Below are 19,657 nucleotides of genomic sequence, written 5' to 3'. Positions count from 1 at the left end.
GGATCCCGGGGTTGCCACGGCAACGGGGGAGGCGGGAGGGGCGCTTGCGCTGGGCGGGGGCGAGGCCAGGCGGCCACCGGGCGGGGGAGCCGGGCTCGGGCGCGACCCGGGCCCCGGACGCCAACTGCCGCTGGGGACCTCCCTGGGGCTCCTACCTCACCCACTCCCCAGCCCCCGCGGGGACCGCGCCCCGCCCGGGGAGAGGGGGCGGGCAGGATGCGTGGGGGCCGGTGAGCTGCGCCCTCCATTCACCGCCCCCTCCTCGCCGCCTGGTTGGACCCCACCGGCTCGCGAGGCGAACTTGGAAAGTACGCGCAAGGTGACCCTGTGCCCTGCGCACCCTCGAACTTCCCCCTGGCCGGTGCTGCACCTCGTCTGCGGTCCCGCAGGGACCGGCTCGGAGAACCCTGCTCCTGCCCCTCCAGGCTCAGCCTCGGGGGAGCGCGCTCGTGCTGCATATACCTTTGTCTGGGGGAGTCCGAGGCGAAGATTGGGGTCTTAGAGACCCCTGCACACAGGCTTCTGGCCCTGACGAGGGAGAGGGGACGGCCTCCAGCCACCCGCAGGACTTGGAGTCCCGGGAGGGGCCTGGTGGGTGGAGGAGGAGAAACAAAGTGCCCCCAATCCTCCACCCGGTGTCCCTGCGCGGTCGCATTGACTCTTGGAATCTGCACCTTCGCGTTAGCTAGATGAATCCGCTTCTGGATACAAAAAGCAAGCAAAAACTGGCGTGTGAGTGATCCCGTGTGACGAGGGACTCTAGAGGGATTTTCACCCAGCAGGACAGCTGGCGCTCTCCCCGGTGTCCTTTCTGGGGCCGGCCGCCCGCTCCCTTCCAAGGGCACCGCGATGGCAGCCGCTCCGGGCCTGGGCCAGTGAGGACACTTGGGGACAGATCTCCAGTGCAGAGTGCACGTTCCACCCGCGGGGCAATTTGTTTAAATGAACAAATTGCTTGTATTTGCATGCAGATCCTCCTGGTGGGAGGGGTTCCGAGAGCCGTGAATAGCTGGCTTCTGGCTTTACTCTGTTCCTCAGTCAGATAGCTGTCGAGAACGCGCCAGTGATGGTAACTCGCTTCCCTCCGGGGACCAGAATGGACAGGTCCCAGCTCCCCTTGTCCTTAAGACCTCAGTATCTTCGTGACAACCATCTGGTCTTCTCTTTTCCCAAGACAATCCCCTCCCTCCCTTGGTTCTTTCCACGTATCTGCAGGCGGTCCTGAGTGTGCATTTCCATCTGCTCACTGACCATAGGCCCCCCCCCCACCCCCGCCCGTACCTCCTACACATCCCACCTCCTTCCTTGGCAGCACCCGCTCCTTGGCGTTTGGCCCTGTCCACACCCAGGCCATGCTCTCTCTGTCCCCTCTCTAAACTATGGGTCTGCCTTGGTCCCCACCCCCGCCCCAGCCCCGCTTAAAAACGTGCATTGCAGTGCCGTCACCTGAGGGGAAGGTAAGGGGCACACTCTTCGCCAGGTGTACCCGGTGGCCCATTCCTTGGCCGCTTCCTCGGGCCACTGTGCTCCGAGGCTTTGGTTTCCCACGGGGCTCTCTCTGCTAGGACGCTGCCCTCGCGGGTCACAGCGGACTTGGGAGTCCCTCCTCTTCCTTTCCTCTGTGTGACCAGCAGCGTTGCTGGTCACTGTAATTCTCTGTGAACGGGGCTGTCCTTACACCAGGCCACGGGCCCCTCCAGGGCGGGGGCAGGAGGGGCACCGTGATGTCCTACTGCTCTGTCACCAGGGCCCAGGGAGGGACAGTGTGTGGGCGGTCGCTGGGTCCTACTGGCTTCGCTGCCCCTTAAATCGGCTGCAAATTGTCCCTGAAGCCGTTACTCTCCCACTTTGCTGCATCAAGGGGAGAAGACTGATTTTTTTTGTTAATCAAAAAACAGTCAAGTGAAATTACATACAGGGGTAGGCAAAAGTAGGCTTACAGTTATTCATATGGAAAATAATCCAATAATTAATGAATAGTACCAGGATAAACTCTATGTTTTGCACAGTCACAACTCTTAGCCGGCTGTGAGCACTAAGGTGGGTATAATAAGACCTTCTTATTGAAAAATAAGTACAAATATCTTCCTAATTATAAAATCAGTTTAGAAAGTCACAGAGTTCTGAAGGCATATAAATGTCAGCTAAATTCCCCATGTTCTATTTTATATCCTACTTAGTGCTTACGAGGCTGGAAATTACCAACATCTCCACTTAACTGACATTTTCCTTGCAATATAGTTTATTCACAAAATGTAGATAAATTTTTCAAATATACCTGAATAGCACATGGTAGCTGATCTCTATTAATGGCATGTTTTTAAACATATTTAGGGCGAAGGAAAAGAGTCAACAGGCCAAAAGGGAGTCACTTTTGCCAAGCAATGTCACCAAAACAAAACTTAATAACTAACGCAATTGCAGTTTCAGATTTGCCCAGGGGTGGAATGTTAAACCAGTCGGTATTGAACGTCCTGCTCGGCTCTCGAGGGGTCATCTGCTTGGTAAGACCCCACCTTCCCTGGGGGAAGGTGTCCTTGTCTGAAATAATCCACGCCTTGACTTCTGCGTCCCACCCTCTTTCTGCCCCTAAAAATCCTTCCGTTTGGTACAGCTCCCAAGAACACACTTCTAGTTGCTGGATGAGCTGGTGCCTGATTCATGAATCACTTAATAAGCCAATTAGATCTTCAAATTTACTCAGTTGAGTTATGTTCTTGAACATTAGTGATTTAATCTATATTAGGCAAAGATTGGTTTTTTCCCCCCTTTGGGATTTAAATGGTAAATATTGGGGAAAAAGTGGATTCTTATTTATATGTTATATGTTGCCATGTATAATGCACAGTTTTTTGCCCAAATTTTTGAGGGAAAAATAAGGATGTGCATTATACATGGATAGTGCTAATTCCATATGTATATAAATGTTATTAATTCTTTTATTTATGCTTATGCATTAAAAGTGTAACTCTAGAAAGCAATAAGGATATCCATATGCAAAATAATACCCTGGTATATGATCATGGGTTTTGTTTCTAAATATAAATAAATAAATAGTTGAATTAAAAAATTAAAATGAAAGATTTTTTTCCCTGAAAATTTGGGTCAAAAACGTGGGTGTACATTACAGATGGCAACATACGGTGGCTACCTCAGCTTTCAGGAGTCTTTATTTATGCTTATAAAAGGTTACCTTATTCTGAGGGGAATTGCTAGAAGCAGAAAGAAGTTTAGAAAACATCTGGTTCAACATGTTTGTTTGACAGAAAAAGGAGCAGAACCAGAGGGTTAAAATGACAAGCTCAAGATCACACAGCTGCCTCATGGCAGATTTTAGAAGGATATGCTAGTAAGTCAAGACTACGTTCTGCGGGGTAAGGAACGGCACACTTCTATTTAATGATTCTAAATATTTTCAGAGTTACATGGTCTGCAAACAGACAAGCAAATGTTCAAATACATTTGTAGTCCTAAGTCTAATAGGGAGAATGACTTGGAATTTTTTTTTATAGCGAGGAGATCATCCTCAAATATATATTAGAACCATCTAGAAATAGGTGCTTGATAACTTTTGATTAACTGTATCTTTCAAAACTATAAACATAGTTTATTTTTGTCACTCTCAAAAGACTTTTTCAGTTGCTTTGAAAATCGACAAATGTAAACCACATAGGCAGCACCAGGAGTGAATTCATGGAAGGCTACAGCCTCAAGAGACAAATGGACCTGCGCCCCCCGCCCCAAAAAAAATCTAGGGAGGAAGTTACAAAAAGGCCTAGACATAGCCTCTCTTATCAACGCTCCAAGAAACCTGTATTTGACGGATGCAAAGATTTCGCCACAGGAGACATGTCAGAAGCAGGTGGTCCTACTGTGTGGTTGGTGGTGGTTTTTGGAGAGGTGGAGGTTGGGGTCTTCCCTTCGCTTTGATCACAGAGATAATCTGCGAATGTGGATTGTAACATGTTATGGAAATAAGAGCACAGTCAGCTTAGCCCTGTGTAGTAAGGCATTAATTGTACCTGGAGAGAGGCCTGGCCCTTGCCCTGGGTTCCTGGGATGTGACCGCGAAGCCATCAGAAAATGCCACGTCTGTTAAGAGTGTCTTTATTTGCCTGGGGTCCTAGGGCCGCCCGGGGAAAAGATAGGGGTTTGCAGCCACGTGCTGATAGCGCAGCCTCCAGAGGGGCTGCAGGGGGAGGGCGGCTGCCAGGGCGGCTGGCCAGCTCTAGGGGGTCAGGCTCCAATAGAAACCCTGGCCCCTGCGGGGACAAGACAGTGGGAAGCTGAGTAGACCATCTCTGGCTGTGCCCTGGGCATCTGTTCCCTCGGCGGATTGAACTGTGTGGCCTTTCGCGCTGCTACACGGTAATCGCGGATGTAAGAGCTCTCCGGGGGCTGAGTTCTTCTAGTGCATGTGAACCTGAGGGCGGCCCTGGAGACAGCCCCCTGCCGAACTCCACCGTTGGTGGCAGAGCTGAGAGCCGTCTTGCGGCCTGCCCTCGACCTCCACAAGCCTCCGGTCCGATGCGGAGTGCAGCAGCCACATCCTCTAACAGCCTCCCTTTCCTTGATATCTTTTTCTCTCCTTCAGCCTGTCCTATGCGCAGCTGCCAGTCAGTGTTCCTCAAACATATTGGATGCCACACAGCTGTCACTTTCAGTGACTCCCCGGTACCTTGCCAGGAATTCATTGCTAATGGGGTTGATGCACAGTCAGGCTGGGCTGCCCAGCGAAGGCGGGCCGCCCCCGAGAGCTCCCGCGGGCCTGCCCTTGGCTCTGCTAGTCCCTCCTCCCTGCCGCCCGGCTTCTGTCCCCAGGGGACCTGGGATTTCGGGAGGCAGCGAGGCCGAGGTCATTGACCTCTGCATCCCCAGCATCCAGCACATCCAGGAGGCACCAGGGACAGCTGGTGACTAAGCAAATACACAGAAGTCGGTGGGCAGGATGTTGACATGTCCTTGGTTTCAGTCTTTCTTCTGCAGTTACTGAGTGTAGTGTCAGTGTGGCCTTGATGTTACATCGTGCCCTTCCTTGGTCCATGAAGATTTTTCTTGAAGTGTCTTCTTCGGAACCAGCAGGCTTCTGGTGCCGGCGCCTCAGGCTTGGGGGCGGTGAGTACACCCTGTCAGGGTGAGCTAAGAAACCCACCATAACTCAGTTCTCCCCAGTTCGGCATAGTGAGGAGTGTTGTTTTTGTGTGGGTTCTTTTTTTGACATGGTTGCTATGGTGGACATTGCTCTAGTTTTGATGAAATAGGGAAAACCCAGAGGGACGCAGAGCTACACACGAATCTTTGTCTGGGTTAAGGAGGTATGCTGGTGCTGGGTAGGTGTCGACTATACGGGAAGCATATTGCGATCTCGGGGCTCAGTTGTGGAAGGCTTGATAACCCTATGCTGCCTACATTTCCAGAGGCAAAAATGGGTGGCCACGCTCTGTGCCGCTGCTTGGCCTGCGAAGCGGCCTGCGTGGTGCTGCTTGGGTAGCGAAATGTTAGAGTGTCCGAAGCTTCCTGATGGTGTGTGTGTCCTCAGTAGTGTCGTTAAATGACCGGGACAAAGGGTAGCCATATATTCAATTATGAGAAGCAGGTCATTGGATGGCCTTGAAGGAAACATTCTCCAAACAGGCTCCCCCAGATCACTCGTGGGTGAGCCCTGTAACGCTGGCGTGCGTGCCCGAAACTGCAGGAAATGCGCGCCAGCCCGGCCTCTGGGTTTCTCTGGAATTTCCGCGCCTGAGGAGCCTGGGACCCAGGGGGCCCGTCCGAGGGCTTTGGCGGTGCATAACCCCAGGGCTTTGGCCCAGAAGCGTTCTGAAGCAGGGGCCTAGGGAAATGCCCCCTTTCTCCCAAGATTACGCCGAGGTTCAGGTGTGGAGACAGCGAGATAAGGAGTCGCCTGGGCTCACATTTCAGGCTGTGGCCGCGGGGGTCCCAGTGCGGATGTTCGTGGCTGCGACTCAAACTGCAGGGGGCCAGCAGCAACTTCCTCCCACCCGGCTGCACTCGCTTTGCATCACCTTGTAAACCACGCAGTTAGGTCTGCTCTGGGCCTCTATGTAGTGGGTCCTACGATGTAACATGCCAATAGAAAATGAGGTCACTATTATTTAGGAAGCGTGCTTTTAGCACTTAAACGCATTTGCGATTGTCACGGGGAATGTAGTGCCTTAACAATTCATCAAATGCAGCAAAACTATTGAAGATATGAAATGAGAAGGAAAAAGATGTCCACTCGTTAACAATGTAGACTTGGAGGGCTAGCAGGTAGGTAAAATTAGTAACTAGATATTCATACTTTGTTCCATGAAAACTGCAAAAAACTGGATTTTAGAGAAGTATTTTTTATAACAAGATGTAAGTAGTATGATTGTGTTTCATTTCTTATGGAAACAAATCCCTCACCCTTGACATCCAGTAGAAAGAGTGTTCTTTATTGAGCCATCAGAACGAAGTGTTCAAGAATTGAGAGTCCTGTAAAAAGACCAGTTTTTCTTTGGCATAGAGACCAGCCACTTTACGAGCCGTTAGAGGCCCGAATGAAGTGAGCCACCAGACAAAGGGTGTGCGCTGGGTCCTTGGCTGCTCCCAGGAACTCAAAGCTTTGACTACCATTGATGTTTCTTTTTTGAAGACTCTAATAAGGAAACTGGGGGCCACGGCATAGAAATCAGCACCCAACAAATGAATGCTATCCGAAAGGGAAAGCACAACATTTTAAAACCATACCAGACACACAGCCATCACAGGGGTTTAAAAATGAGCAGACAGTTAGCGCGGCTTGGGAGCGGTCTCTGGCCTCTGGGGGTGGGCACGGGAATCAGCGCACGCTGTCCGGAGGGCAGGCTGGGCTGCCTAAGTCATGCATCCGTGGGTGCTCACACCATTAGCGAAAAGACACTCCTTCCAGGAATATATCCTAACAAACTGCAAGAATCCGTGTGAAAAAAATCAGCTATGAGATTGTTTATTATTGTGTTATTTATAATAGTGAAATATTAGGGGCAACCTGAATGTCCAATGATAGACCATTTAATTGACTATTTAAATTCTACTCTAAAATGAAATAGCATTCAAAATGATTTTTAACGTATTTAATGATCTGGAAAGATATCCATAATATATCATATGGATAAGCAGATTCCCAAACTAAATGGCGGTATGATCTAATTTCGTTTATAAATGATCAAACTTTGTTTATAAATAGACTTATTGAAAGGGAAGTTCGAGCACATATATATTTGAAAAAGGCTTAGAAGAATGATCAGCAAAAACACTTCTCAGTACTTGCAGTTCATTAGTCAGAATCTGAAGGAATTTTATTCATTTTACTTGTATGGATTTAAAATTTTTTTCTACAATAAATGTGTCACTTATGTAATAAGGGGGGAGAAGTTGCTTTGAAAAACATCATTCCCTCAACGTGCATAAATTGAGAGCTGCGCCAAAGCGTTGCCCTAACTAGAGGGAGTCCTGCTGGACTTGACAAATTGGCCTGAGCTGCTTTGTGTTCCGTAGGTTTGCTTGAGAGAACAACACCTCACTTCATCACGCGAATCCATCTTGTCCAAAGCTCTTCAGTTTCCAAAGAATCACGAATTCAAGTTTCACAGTAGATTACTTCCTGGCATCTCTAAAATTAAAGCACTTAGCTCACATTCTAATTTGCCTGGTTATCCAAACAGTCCTTTTCCAGAGTCCCCCTTCCCTTCCGTAAATCCACACGCACGGCTCTTCCCCGGAAGCTTCTTGTTTTCCTGTGGAAGTCACGGCCCCATCGAAGGAGTCTCCACAGACATCCCTGCTGCGCATCACAGGCCGGCCTCCCTCACACCCAGCCCCCTGCGGGGCCCCGTCCCACCTGCGCTGGCTCCACCACCACCTCCTCTGTGACGCCCACCCCAGTCCCACCCCGTCACCGGCTGTATTCGCTCACTCTTGGAACCTCCTTCAGTCGTCATCGCGGCTTCTCTTGAGGCTCGATCGCTTCCTGGAGAGGTGTTGCCCTGTCCTCCCGGACGACGCAAGGAGACAGGACTCAGCCCCGTGGACGCGGCCCCCCTCGCTGTGCGGGCAGACACTGTGCTCATCCTGGAGGCTCAAGACGTCCTTGCTGAGACGAGGCGGAGCTGAGAAGGCTCGACGAAGGCGCAGACGGGCCTTTGGTGTCACTTGAGTGCCTCTCTGTGAGTCACAGCCACAGAAGCAGCACCTAAGCCCTTCCCTTTCACCCACTAAATACAAACCTCCCCTCTCGCTACTTCCTTAAAAGATGAGCGCGCCTCCAGCCAAAGTATCAATAGCATTGTTACCTGGGGCTGGGGGGGCGGGGAGAAAGGATCAGACTGCCCCCAAAGAAATGCAGTTTCACTTGGTTTCTTTGCCTCTTTACTGTTCAGCCCTCCCCAGAGCTGACCAGTTGATGTTTCTTTTTTTAATTTCAAACCTGTGTCTCATTTTCTCCACACAGCGAAGATTGCATGTTAAATGATTGCTATTTCTAAAGTCTTGCTCAGCCTTTGGCGTGGCTTCTATTTGTCGCAGTCAGCGGGATCTCTGGGCCTGTTTTTCTCTCAGGCTCCCGGTAAAACGACCGTCCTTAATAGTTCTCTCTTTTCTACCTAACCACGAGGGGCTTTTGTAGGGTCTCTGAGGAGGGTCTTAAGTGCTCCAGAAATGGATTCCTCCATTTGAAATTAGCATTTCTTCTCAGAGAGAGAGAGGCTCTAACCCGTCATCAGCTGAGTGTTTTCTCTGAGGAGCGATGGGTTCTTACCAGGAGAGCGGAGAGCATTCCCCGCAGACTGAGTCAGAGAAACGGCAGCGCCGAGCGGAAAAACCCCTTCCCGTGGAGCACGCCTTACAGCACACACGCGGTGCCTCGGCTTCAGCACTTCACGCTGTGAATCGCCATCGATGGGGCACTGGCCTTCAGATGCAGGGCCCTGAATTTTAGGAATCGAAATACACGGCTCTCACCAAGTTGAAAACCTTCGGGGGAAGCAGGCATGTGTACACATTGCTGGTGGGAGGGCCAAGCTGTCCAACCTTGTATGGAAGGGAATTTGACCGAAAGAACAGGACCACATCTGTGCAATGGACTGAATGTTTGTCTCCCCAGGTTCATGTGCTGGAATCCTGGGCCCTTTGGGAGGTGATAAGGCGGTGAGGGTGGAGGCCCCATGGATGGCTTAGTGCCCTTACAAAGGAGATCCCAGAGAGACTCCCCGCTTTGCTCGTGGACTTCCCAGCCTCCAGAGCTGTGGGAAATACATGTGTTGTTTATTAGCCGCCTAGTCTGTGGTATTCTGTTCAACAGCCCGATCCGACGAAGCCAACACGCATTTACCCTTTGACCCAGCAATTCCATTTCTGAGAATTTACCCTGAAGACACATCCTGAAATATGAAACAGGGTATGTGCAAGGTCCTTCACTGTGGCGTTATATTTATAGCAAAGGATGGGAAGCAACCTCCATACCCACCCAAAGATTGGTTGCATAGACTATGGGATCGCCACGCGAGGGAACGGGGTGCAGCCGAGGACCGGCGTGAGGGCAGCGCCCTGCGCTGATGCTTGACAACGGCAAGCCACCTCCACGGACCCACAGCGCTACTCAAAACCGCAACACGTCAGAAGGCCGGGAGGGGTCTTTCTTCCGCACTGGAGAAAATCAACTAATACAAGTAGGAGGGTAACAGAACACTCCCACGTTGCAATTCCCAATACAATGGTTGTTTCCGGAGGAACTGTCAATGGGTGTTGACATTTACATGGTCTCAAACAATCACTTGTTAGTTTCAAATAGAAAAATGGTGACTTGACTTTGGAGCAACATGGCAGTTTGTGAATGAACTGTCAGGAATAGCGGGCCAGCCAACGCTAATGCCTCCTGACGAGATGCAGTTGGAAGTACACGCCACCTGAATGGAATCAAGCCGCTCACCTTCTCTCCCAGTTTAAAGGAAACACAGAGAACAAGGTAACGCACTTCGTGGAGAAGCAGACAAACCCACTACGGGGGTCATTTCACAACGGATAAGTGCAGATTTTCAAAAAGTAAGTCCTGGGGGGAAAAGCGGGTAGGGGAAGACTACGTCCGTTATAGGACCCACAAAGGCCGTGCTTGGACTTTATTAGGTCTTGATTCACAAGCCGCAGCTATAAAAGGCATTTTGGAGACAACTGGGGGAATTCGAATATAGATTGTTTATTCCATAGATTATGGAATGATTGTGAATTTTCTTAAGTGTGATAATGGCATTGTGATTCTATAGAAGAACATCCTCATTCTTAGAATTTCTAGGCTGGGTACTTTGGAGTGAATTGTACCAATGCCTACACTTTACTTTCACATGGCTTAGTAGAAACCGGGGCAGGAGAAAGAGGATACAAACTTGCAAGGTGTTTGTTAAATTATTTTTTTAATTTTTAAATCAGAGTTACGTATGACCTTGTTTCAGGCGTATAACTGTGTGATAAGACATTTATATAACTTAATGAAGTGATCACCCCAATAAATCTCGTACCCACCTGATACCATGAACAATTATCACAATATTGTTGACTAAGTTTTCTGTGCTGTACTTCACATCCCCGTGACTATTCTGTGGCGACCAGTCAGTACGTCCTTAATCCCTTCACCCTTTCCATCTGTCTTCCCCCCAACTCCCCGCCCCTCTGGCCACAGTCAAAATGTTCTCTGTGTCTCTGAGTCGGTGTCTGTTCTGCTGCTCATTTACTTTGTTTTTTAGGTTCCGCATATAAATGAAATTTGTCTTTCTCTGTCTGATTCTTTTTACTTAGCATAATAGGTCATTCCATGCTGTTGCAGGTGGCAAGAGTTCATGCCTTTTTATGGCCGAATCATATCCCATTGTATATATGCACCACGTTGTCTTTATCCACTGTCTATTCAGGGACGCGTAGGCTGCTCCCACATCCTGGCGACTGCAAATAATGCTGCAATGGACATAGGGGTGCCTATGTCCTTTTGATTTAGTGTTTTGGATTTTTTTGTAAATACCCAGAATTGGAGTTGCTGGGTCCTTCTTTGTCTCTTGTTGTAGCCTTTATTTTAAAACCTACTTTGTCAGGCGTGTATGGCTACCTCAGGTATTTGTTTTGTTTTGTTTCCATTTTCAGGAAATATTTTTTTCTATCGCTTTATTTTCAGTCTGTGGGTGTCTTTTGATCTGGTGAGTCCCTTATAGATGACACATGTAGGGGTCTTGTTTTGTTATCCATTCAGTCATCTTATGTCTTTTGATTGAGCATTTAACCATTTGCATTTATGGTAATTGTTAATAGATATGTATTTATTGCCACTTATTGTTCATATTTTTTATACTTTTTATTTCTTCTTCTTTTTAAATAAGACCCTTTTACATTTCTTGTAACACTGGTTTGGTGGCGATATACTCTTTTAGCTTTTTCGTGTCTGGGAAGCTCTTTATCTGCTTTTTGGTACTAAATGATAGCTTTGCTGGGTACAGCAATCCTGGCTGCAGGTCCCTGCTGTTCATCACGGAATATTTCATGCAAATGCCTTCTGGCCTGCAAAGTTTCTTTTGAGAAATCACCTGACAGTCTTATGGAAACTCCATGATAGGTAACAAACTGCTTTTCTCTTGCTGCCTTTAAGAGTCTGTTTTTAACCTTTGGCATTTTAATCATGATGTGTCTTGGAGTGGACCTCTTTGGTTTCATCTTGTTTGGGACTCTCTGGGCTTCCTGGTCTTGTATGTCTATTTACTTCACCAAGTTAGGGAAGTTTTCTGTCATTATTTTTCAAATATGGTTACAATTCCTTGCTCTCTCTCTTTTCCTTCTGGTACCCCCATGATACGGATGCTAGTATGCCTGAAGTTGTTCCAGAGGCTCTTTACACTATCCTCACTTCTTTGGATTCTTATTTCTTTTTGCTGTTCTGATGGAGTGTTTTTTTGCTTCCTAATCTTCCAAATTGCTGATTTGATCCTCTGCTTCATCTACTCTGTTGATTCCCTGTAAATTATTCTTTATTTCAGTTAGCATATCCTTTATTTCTGACTGGTTCTTTTTTATGGTTTTCATGTCCTTTTTTATGCTGTTGAAGTTCTCTCTAAGTTCGTCTACTCTTCCCCTACGTTCATTGAGCATCCTTGTACCCAGTGTTTTGAACTGTATATCTGGTAATTTCTTGCCTCCATTTCATTAGGGTTTTTTTCTGGAGATTTCTCCTGTTCATTCATTTGAGACATGTTTCTTTGTCTCCTCACTTTGGCAGCCTCCCTGTATTTGTTTATATACATGAGGCAGAGCTGCTACATCTCAGTCTTGGTAGGGTGGCTTCATGTAGTAGATGTCCCGTAGGGCCCCATGGCACAGACTTCCCCGTCACCTGAGACGGGTCCTCCAGGTGTGCCCCCCATCGTGTGGGCTGTGTGCCCCCTCCTGTTGCAGTTGAGCCTTGGTTGCTGTTGGCCAATCAGTGGAGGGACTGACCCCCAGACTGATCATCCGTGAGCACTGGCTGTGACCACAGTGGAGGAGCCGCTGTGGGGGCCGACCCCACGGAGCAGCGCTCACTTCAGCAGGGCTCTGGTGCCCGCTGAGTCTGCCCCTTGAGTATGTTGCTCATGGAGGTGGCTGAGGGGTGATCTGCTGTGGCCTGAAGCTGTTTACCAGGTACTGGCTCTGGGGCCTCCTGGTAGGTGCAGACCAAGGTCAGGGACTGCCTGTGTCCTGCCCAGGGCCACCCGGCATGAGCTACACAGCGATCTGCAGGTGCCTGCTACTTGTGCCGGGCTTGGAGGTGCCCAGGTGAGGCCAGGCTGCACACTGAGTCTGGCCGGTGCTAGTGCCGGGCCTGGGGCCACTTGGCGAGAGCTACAGGGTAGCAGAGGCCAGAGGCTGCTTGTTTCAGAAATTTTACGAAAGTCCAAAATGTGAGCCAAGAGAGGCTGTGTGTACGCAAAAGCCACTGGAAATGATTTGGGTGGGCCCACCCGATGGGTAGGGTGGGGTCTCAGAAAATCGCCTGCGTGGGGCCAACAACTTAGCCAGTTTGATGGGGACTCGGCTATGGCTTCTGCCTGCCAGCTCTGAGTGGGGACGGCTCAGCCAAAGGAAGGATGGCCTCTGCCAGTGCTTTTGACTGGGAAAAGCCGCCCCTCCAGCCCGTGTCCTGGAGCCAGACGGTTCACTTCCTCCCCCTATGTCTCCAGTGCCCTTCAAGCTGCTTCCCCGGTGCTGGAGCTCAGGGGGCGGGAGTCTGAGTAAATTTATGTGCAGGCCCTTAAGCGGCACTGCCTGGGAGTCCGGCAGCCCTCCCTCTCACCCAGCCGCCGTCCCTGCTGGTGTTTGCAGCCGGGAGTCATGGGCGCTTCTCTTCCTGGCACTGGAACCCTGGGCTGGGGGCACTGGTGTGGGGCTGGGACTCCTCGCTCCTCAGGGGAGACCTTTGCCGTCCAGATATTCCTCCCAATTTTTATCCGCCCCTGGTGGGGGTGGGACCAGCCCGCGCCCCACCTCTGCCCTGCCTGCCCTTCTCCACGCAGCTTCCTCTTTACATCCTTCGCTGTAGGACTTCTGTTCTGCTAGAGCTCGGGTGCCTCTGAATGGCGGCTGTTCTGCAGTTCTGTTGTAATTTTCATGTGGTTGTGGGAGAACGCGAGCGCCGCGCTTACCTCTGCTGCCACCTTGGCCGGAGCCGCAGGGCGTTTTAATAATTTACTGAATCTACATTCAGGGTGAGGGGGACTTCGTTGTACTGCCCTTTCCATTTTACCGTGTGTCTAAATTTTTTAATAAAAAGTTGGTGGGGAGGGGAAATGGTATTTAGAGAAATATCTCATTTGGTTTAAAGAAATGTATTAACGACCAAGTTGAAATGTAGGCAGACGCCAGGTAGAGAATATTGAATTTGGCCTTGTTTGCTAGTCGCCTTGCTAAGCTTGGGAGCCCCGGGGGCCCGGACCCACAGGAATGTGATTCCTGGGAAGGCAGGGCCTCTGTCCCCTGTGTCCACTGCGAAGTCCCCCGCACCTGGAGCAAAGCCTGGATCATAGTTGGTGTTCAACAAGCATCCATCTGATACAGTGACGTGTAAATAGCTCCATGATAAACATTTTTGCCTGATTTTTTTATTATTTTTTTCAGTATAGACTCTTGGTCAGAAATTAAGAGCTTATTACTGCTTTTCACAGGTTTTAAGAAATTACAAAACATTATCCTGGTTTACACTCAACCAATATCTCTCGAGTTCTTTCTGGTACTCAGATTAGAATTTTAAGCAGTGTGACAATTTGATGGAAAACAGAAGAAATTTTTTGTGTATTTTTTTAACTAGTGATGTTAATTTTATGTATGAAAGTTCTGTATTCTTTTGTGAATAATCTTTTCATGCCTCTTGTTTTAATTTTAGAATGTATATATTTTTCTAACTGATTTGTAAATACAGTGTGTGACACTGTTTGAAGGAGTATTTTTTTTAGAACATGGCTCACTTCGAAGGTGTTCCTATGAGCCGGGTTATTTAGTTATTTTTGGTGTACGTGGCTGTCGCAGGAAGCCCCAGCTGCTCGCCACGTGGGAGTTTCCTTACGCCGCCTGCCACGTGTCCTCATGCTGTGGACGATGGCTTCCCCCAAGCGCGGGTCGAGGGGACTGGCGCCCACCGCCTTTTACAACCTCGACTCTGGTGCACGCATGGTGAATCCACTGTCAGTTAGAAGTGGTCGTGAAGACCGGCCCCCACTCCCCGGAGCCGGGGGTGCGGGGTGGGGGGCGGTGAGGGCCGGCGGCGGGGTCACTGGAGGCCCTCTTGCAGGTGGACGTTCCTCCGGCTTCCTGGCTTGGAAGTTTCTGAGGACGGTCAGTGCTGCTGTCCCGTTGGGTGAGCCTGGTGCGCGCCAAAGCAGACTTTTTGTGGACAAAGACATGCGACCCTTCCTGGGTCCTTCTGCTGCCCCTCAGCCCTCCTGGGGGCTGCGTCGGCTCCGGCCCTTCCGGCAGCCCCCTCTGGGCACAGCAGGCTCTTTCTGGAGAACGAGGCGCCTGTGAGGGGCGTCCCGCCGCACCCGCCTCCAGCCGCCTCACTTCTGTGGCGCAGACACAGGTTCTTGGCTCCCTCTCCCCCGTCCTGCCTTCTTTTGGCAGACAGGTGACTTTGCAACCTGTGAAGACCTGGCTCCTGGCACAGTACTTAAACTTGGCGGAAACAGGGCATGCTGTTACTCCCCAGGTGTGAATTCGGAGGTTTTACACTTGCCGGACTGGCAGCTTCGGATTTGACAGCACTAATTACCCCGTCAGGGATGGAGGAGGAACCAGGGAGACCTGGCGCTCCCCTCAGGCTGCTGGGTGCCGGCGGCTCTGCGGTGCCACCAAGGTGCTGCAGCCATCTCGCCCCCTTTTCTATCTCTGCAGCCTGTGCCTCCCCTCCCCCATTCTCTACGCTCAGTGGGGGCCCCAGCACGCTGTTTATGGGCAAAACAAAGCATCCCTCCCACGGGTGACGTGCCCTATGGCGTGGCGATGGTGTACCAGGAAAAGCTGGGCAGGAGCTTTCACGGCAGGAGACCAAGTGGAGCCCAGTGAATGGAAGGTGGAGGAGAAGCACAAGGTGATGAAGACCAAGCCCTGAGCCCGGTGGGGCGGGCAGAGGCTGGGGCGGACGAGAGGTAGACCCCCAGATGACAAGGATGAGTGGGCCTCAGACCTCTGACTGCCCTTCAGAGGGCTCTGCTAGGGCAGGTGGGACTGAGCCTTGGGCAAGGACGAGGCATGCGCCTGCTCCCCAGAGGGACGGAGGCAGGGCTTTAAGAATAAGGCCAGAGTGATGCCCCTGGGACGGAAATATGAATACAAACTCTTAAGCACAGCACAGAAGGATCACGCCATACAGGAACGGCAAGGGGATTCAAGCTATTCCAACTCCAACAGACAGCGCTGTTTGAAATGTTTTCGGGACGTTGTTTCCTTGATTTCACGTATGTCTGTAGAGTAGGGTGATCCTTGTACATTTCGGGAACTTTTTCTGCTCTTTGGCCTTCACCTGATGCTCTTGACCACGTGGCGTTCTGTGCGTCCAGTGAAGGAGGGTAACTCACGGAGTCACTGGATCTTCAATTCTAAGGGGCAGGGGCTGGTGGGTCCAAAGCTCAGGCCTGTAACTGTTTACGAAAAGGTTTATCTTTGCCTGAAGCAAGGCCTGCCCCGTGTTCTGCGCCTCTAGGCAAACACGCCTTTCAAGGGACTGCCGTCAACTGAGCACAAGATCTTGGTAACAGCCCCGCCTGGGTCTCTCCCACCTTCACGTCATCTTCCTTCTGTTTCCTCCTTAATTCCAAATGCATAAAGGAGACTGTGAAATAGTCTTGGTAATAATTATAAAGGTAACACAAAAAAGGGAACCATTTAAAAGGTGATTAAAATAGAGGGGAAATAAGAAGAAAGGTAAAAAAGGCAAAGTAAGGAAGCTTAAACATTACAGGAATGATCGGTAAACTGACCTAGAGTAACCAAAACAGGGAAAATAAACCTAAAGGGACAATTTAACAAGGGAGAAGACGTCCACAGTGTAAAATGCAACAGAAGTAATTATGAGCAGGTAAGATCCGTGTGTCAGGCTCAGCCTAATGTCCATTATTATTACTGTTATTGTTATTAGTATTTCCAATGTTAAAGGAGTCAGCAAGCCTCCTATTTGACCTCATAAGATCTGAGTTCCTTGCAACTTCTGAGCCTCTGTCTGGTCACCTGGGGCGGGGCGGGGGATAGGGAGGGCTCTCCCATCTTGAGCCTGGCCCCATGGCCCACATCCACAGGGACTTATGGGGAGGTGGGGAAGACGCCCCTTCGACTTCCTAAATGGGGGAAAAAGAAGTTTAGAACTGCTGAAAATCAGATGTAGCTGTCAAAAGTCTATGTAATTAGCTGCATCAACAGTGAAACATGTCACAGTTATATTCGTTCTGAGACGGTGTAAGAATAGAAACAATGTTAGAGATAGAAGATCCAGGCCTTTCCAGTCACCATGTCAAGTCACCCAAGATCCTTTGAATGTTCCAGTGTCCTTTGCTTCTGGTCCACAGGCAGGAGGGGCCTTGCACGGTGGAAGGAAGCCAGAGAGGAAGCTGACTAACGTGGATCCATTTGCATTTTTGTAGCTGAGGGCACTGGGTCTCCGTCTTTCTGGGGGAGGTGGAGAACTGAGTTGTCTCCAGAAGGCAGCTGGGCAGGCAAACCCCCTCCCCCCAAGTTGGAGATGCTGCATTCCTGCCTGGGCTGTGGAGGTTTACCTGCCCCCGCCTGGCTTTGCTAGCGCCTTGTTCTCACAGTCCTGGGCCGCTAGGGGACCAGTCTGCACAGGTGCGCCTTCAGGAGGTTTTCAAGTTCCCAGGTTGCAGCCTCTGCCCAGTCTGTTTGTCTGTCCACCCATCCACCCATCCATCTACCCATCCACCCCCATCCGCACATCAATCATTCATCAATCATTTGCAGATATTCGGTGCTTCCAGGGTATCAGCCACGTGCTAAGCGCTCAGGAGAGAACAAAACGGGGCATGCACCTGCCTGCCAGGAGCTCCCACGGACGCCCCCAAGGCCACCGGGACGGGAGCTGATGGTTCTGCCCAACCTCCTGGCAAAGGAGACATGGGCAGTGGAGCGGGGTCGGGGGGTGCCGAGGGGAGGATTGGGGGTCTCTCTACTTCAGCTCCTGCCTTTTCATTTTTTTAAAATAATGACTTTCATTAAAAAAAAAATACAAATTATACTTTTCTTACGGAAAATTTCAAACATACCCTAAAGCAGACAGAAAAGTATCCTGCACACCCCGGAGACTTCTCCCCGGGGGCAGTTAGACCCGTCCCGCCTCCCTTCCTCTCTGTCCCCGCAGTGTCCCCGGCCAGGTTATTTTGAAGTCGATCCTAGACGTCATCCCGTCTCATCCAAAATATTTCTGAATGTGTCTCTCAAAGATACGGACTTAAAAAATAACCGTACTACAAGTAATACCTCTACAATGAATGATTTTTAACATCATCAAATATCTGATCTGTGTTCCAGTTTCCCTGATTGTCTTCTCCATGTTCTCTGCCGGGGGGCATCCCCGTGGCCCGCGGTTGCTGTCGCTTTAGGCTCTTTGAATTGCCCCTCCCTGCCTTGCGCTCGGATGAGAAACTGGGTCACTCGTCCTGCTTGGATTGTGCCGATGGCATCTTCGTGGTGGTGTTGGGCCTGCTCCGCCCTCTCCCGTGGTTTCTTGTAAATCAGGGGATCTTGGGGCTGGTTGGGGTCCAGCTGCATTTGCTCAGTTGCCACAGTGCCTCCCATGACTGAGCCATGGCAGACCCCAAAAATGGCTTCTGGGAGTCAAGAGGCAGCCCCCAGCCCACGGCGATGCTCCCGGCAGTTGCAGATTGTAAAGGCTGGGAGACTCTCCTAGTAACAACCCACAGCAGCATTTAGAAGCTGCCCGCAAGGTTACAGTACGTGGAGCTAACTGGTCTATCTCCATGGAAACACGTACCGTTTCTCACCTAGAAACTGGTTCTTGCCCTGACTCAGCCATCAAAGACGCGGCACATGCACGAGTCTTTGGTGGCCGTGAGGGATTTTATGGCCATTACCCTTTTGGAGATGGATCCAGGGCTAATAGTAGTGATAGTGAATAGCCAGGAAGGTCTGGCTGGACCAGCAGGGGCAGAGTGGCTCACGTGTGGGGAGGCGGTCTGCCCCTGGCTGCCCCTGTGAGCGCCAGCCCTGGGGTGACTCCCCTGTCCGAGGCGGGCCGCCCGTTCTCGGAACAGCGAAGGCCTGCAGCAGCTCCCTCAGGGCCTGGCCAGGGCAGGCAGAGGGACTGTGGTCAGAAGGTCAGTGGGAAAATAATCGTCTTAAGAAGCATCGGCTCGCTTGACCTAGGCAGGAAAATTGCCCGTTGTGAAATTTTATAATGCGGTTTCATTTCATAAAGAAACATCTGTTTACAGAAACACGTGTTTGAGTTTTATTCTTCTTTAGGTATATCAACTTGGTATGTTTGTGATAGAAAATGATTTCTGGGATTAGAACCCTGATTTGTGACATTGCATCTGCAGCAGAGACCCGACTTAGAAGGCTTGACTCGAGAGGGTCCCTAAGGGACCCACGGGCAATGGACTCAGCGGGGAGTCCTCCTGGGCCTCTGGGCTTTGCCCCCCAGCGTGAGCAGGTTAACAGGAGCGTCCTCCACTGCACAGCCAAGTGGGCCCCGGGGGGGTCCCCGCCTGGGCAGCCTGGGGGGTGCGAGACTGTGTGTTGGGGGCTTGGAGCCTCGGGGCGCAGGTCTGCTGTCTCGCCAGCTGCGCGCCCTCAGGCGCCCGCGTTTCGCTGTGTATGACACGCACCCGCATTTTTGGCCCAACTTTCAGGAAAAAAAACTTTCATTTTAATGTTTTAATTCAATTATTTATTTGTTTATACTTAGAAACAAAACCAATGATCATATCCCAGGATATTATTTTGCATATGGGTATGGTTATTGCTGTCTAGAGTTTCACTGTTAATGCATAAGCATAAATAAAAGAATTAAAAGCATTTATATAGATACGGATTAGTACTACCCATGTATAATGTGCATCCTTATTTTTCCCTCAAAAATTTGGGCAAAAAAGTGAGCATTATA

The 19,657-nt window shown here is 50.2% G+C and overlaps 2 protein-coding genes across 2 annotated transcripts in view; one reads left to right on the top strand and one right to left on the bottom strand.

Moving 5' to 3' along the window:
* SNORC (secondary ossification center associated regulator of chondrocyte maturation) overlaps positions 1–19,657 on the top strand; it is a 252,871-nt gene that overhangs the window by 41,521 nt on the left and 191,693 nt on the right. The gene's annotated exons all lie outside the window — the stretch shown is intronic.
* NGEF (neuronal guanine nucleotide exchange factor) overlaps positions 1–19,657 on the bottom strand; it is an 81,811-nt gene that overhangs the window by 34,420 nt on the left and 27,734 nt on the right. The window lies entirely within an intron of this gene.

Source organism: Pteronotus mesoamericanus, unplaced genomic scaffold (assembly GCF_021234165.1).
Source record: "Pteronotus mesoamericanus isolate MK-2021 breed Mesoamerican mustached bat unplaced genomic scaffold, CSHL_Meso_final contig_1018, whole genome shotgun sequence".
NCBI classification, from domain to species: Eukaryota; Metazoa; Chordata; class Mammalia; order Chiroptera; family Mormoopidae; genus Pteronotus; species Pteronotus mesoamericanus.
The sequence above is the reverse complement of the archived record's forward strand: the minus strand, read 5'-3'. Positions and strand labels throughout refer to the sequence as shown.